We start from the raw sequence: 2,912 nt of genomic DNA on the forward strand, positions 1-2,912 counted from the left end.
GGCTGCGGCTGAATGGATCCAATATGGCCACTTCCTGGAAACTCCCCTTGGCGGCGGCGGCGGGAGAAGCCGCGGAGCCGCCCCCGCCCCCGCCCGCGGGACCGGCCTCTCCGCCCGGCCCGGCCACGAGCGCAGCGGAGCCCTGTGGCTGCGACCGCCGGGGGTCTCCGCGGCGAGGCGGGAGGTGCCAACTGCGGGGGCTGCTGGGACTTGTAGTCCGCGATTTGGGGGGCCCTGACGTCTGTCTGGGGGGCTGGGGCGGGTGCCCAGCGGCCTGCCGCGTGTCCCTGGGAGCCTGGGGTCGAGCCGCGGTGGGAAGTGTCTTGGGCCCCCGCGCTAGGAAGCCCGGAGTGTGGGGAGTAGAGAGGAGTGTTGTGCGTTTCCTGGGGGCTCCCCGCTCCAAGCTGCTTAGGCACGCTGGACCTGCAAATGTACTGGAACCACCCACCAGAGTGCAGACGGGCTACAAGAGGCCGCCTGGGTCCTGGGGGGGCCGCTTCAGCCTCGACTGCCAGTATCTTGGGTCCCACCTGATGCTCCCGCCAGAGCTAGGGCGGGAACCCGGGCAGGACCGGCGCAGCCGGCCGGGCGGCCTTCCCGGGCAAGGGACCAGCCTCTGGCTTCTTGCGCAATGTATGCGCAGGATGCGCAGTTCGGACCAGAAATCGTGCAGTAGAAAACAGAGCTCAACGGTAAAAGCATCATGTTGCTACTGACCATCACCTACTGTCCCAAGAGTTTGGAATAGCATATTAATGGCATTCTGGATCTTTGCAGAAGTCCACCGCTCCCAATGTATGAACATTTTCTCTGCTAAGCTCCCACTCAAAACGTGCACAAAACTCAGACAACTAGCACCTATGCCCAAACCAGAGGCCTCAAGGGGCTCTGTGTTCTTCTCACTATCCGTACTAAATACAACTCCAAAACCCTGAAACTCTCCTTTTCTTTCCGTTCTTTCTGCATTACTCTGGTTTCTCTTTGGTAATATGGCAAGGTTTGTTTCTTGATCCTCCATTGGCCTTATCCAGGTGTGTCCACCCTCTAATCCCTTAAAAAACAACCTTCCATCCCAATCTGGACTTGGCACACCCCTCTTTAAGAGGAGTTGCCTCCCTGCCCTAGACCTTCTCACCCTGAGGGGACTCCCCCTTCCTTTCGCTCCCTAGAAAACAGTAGCTTATCACCCAGGTGAACTGACATCCCATCCTGCTGGACTTTCCTGACATATATTCACTGGGTTCCTCTCTCTGTCTTGCTGTGTGGCTGTTTCTTGGACATTTTTGTGTATAAGCAGTGGTTAGGTGAGGTGACTCTGTGGCAAACTTTCCTAGTTGGAATCCTGCCTTCACTCCTTGCTAGTTTTTTAATCTTACTTAGGCAAGTTACTTAACTTTGCTTCCCTTGCCTTGCCCTAAAATTAAAGATACTATCCATAATATCTATATCACAGGATTAAATAAGGTAAAATAAGTAAAGGGCCATAAACTGTAGTTGAAATATAGTGTTTAATAATATATCTCTATAAGCTCAGAAGTGGAAGGGAGGGAGGGAGGGAGGGAGAGAGAGAGAGAAGGAGGGAAGGAAGGAAGGAAGGAAGGAAGGAAGGAAGGAAGATGAATGAATGAATGAGTGTCCAATCCATATTGATTTGATCATCCTAGACCTTTTTTGCTGTTTCTTCTTAAGTGCCAAGAAGGCACTCCCGACTACCATTTTCTGCATCACAACTCTTGGGATCTGCCCTAAATTGTTTTTAAAATGGTCATTATCCCTACTTGGGCATATCTCAAAATACCTACTCCTTGAAGTTACCCAGACTCCAGCTGATTTCCTTCTCTTGGTATATGTTCAATTTACTGGGAGAATTTACTCCTATTTTCCAAACCCCAGATTTCTTTCTCTTTGTATGCTGCTGCTGGTCAAAACTTATGAAGGAGTGAGAATTATCTATAGGGACTCAAAGGTGAGTATACCGATCATGTCTCACATTGCAAAGTGTTATTTCTTATAATAGCATTTCCAAGTGTTTCTTGTACTCCAGGGGGAATTTTAACAGGAAAGATTGATTCCATTGTCAAATAACCATGGGGAATATTGAGTTCCATACAAGAATAAAGTTTCTGTGGAAAACTTCCCTAACTCAAGTCCATAAAAGACTTTCCCTCCCTTTTTTCCTTTCTCCTCTCCTCCTCCTCCTCCCTCTCCTCCTCCTCCTCCTCCTCCTCTCCCTCCTCCTCCTCCTCCTCATTCTTCTCTTCCCCCACTTCTCTTTTTCCTTTGATGCTGGGTATCAAACCCAGGACTTAACACATGCTAGGCAAGTGCTGTACCATCAAGTTACATCCCCAGCCCTTTTGCTTGACTTTGAATGGCTTGACCATTATGGTCTAGCATAGTGTTACTGAACCTGCATTCCAAGCAGTAAAAGGAAATGAAAGTAATACAGAGAAAATGAGCAAACATTCTCAAATCTTTCCAGAAGCTGCCACATGGTGCTTCTGTTTACATCCCATATGAGAACTAAGAAATAGGGTTTTTTGCTGCTCATTGCATGCACAGCTAGAACTTCCTTAAATATTAGAAAAGGAGAGGAGATATTGGAAGACAGAAGCAATATTTGCCATATCTGGTTCTGGATGGTGAGATGTCTGAAAATTTTTTCCTGACACTTTAAAATTTTTATTTGCTTATTTGTTGGAGAATTAAAACAAAAAAAATGACAAGCAAGAAAATAATTAATCAGACAACACCATTCAGAATTAATCAGAGATAATTTCTTATCCTATGCTTTCCTTTTTAATAAAAACTACATGATTTTATAAAAATGATATGTGGATACTTTAAATAATTTTAACAATACAGAAAAGTTTGAATTGTTCCAATGCCATCACACAGAAATGCCCATAATG

Source organism: Callospermophilus lateralis, chromosome 5 (assembly GCF_048772815.1).
Source record: "Callospermophilus lateralis isolate mCalLat2 chromosome 5, mCalLat2.hap1, whole genome shotgun sequence".
NCBI classification, from domain to species: domain Eukaryota; kingdom Metazoa; phylum Chordata; class Mammalia; order Rodentia; family Sciuridae; genus Callospermophilus; species Callospermophilus lateralis.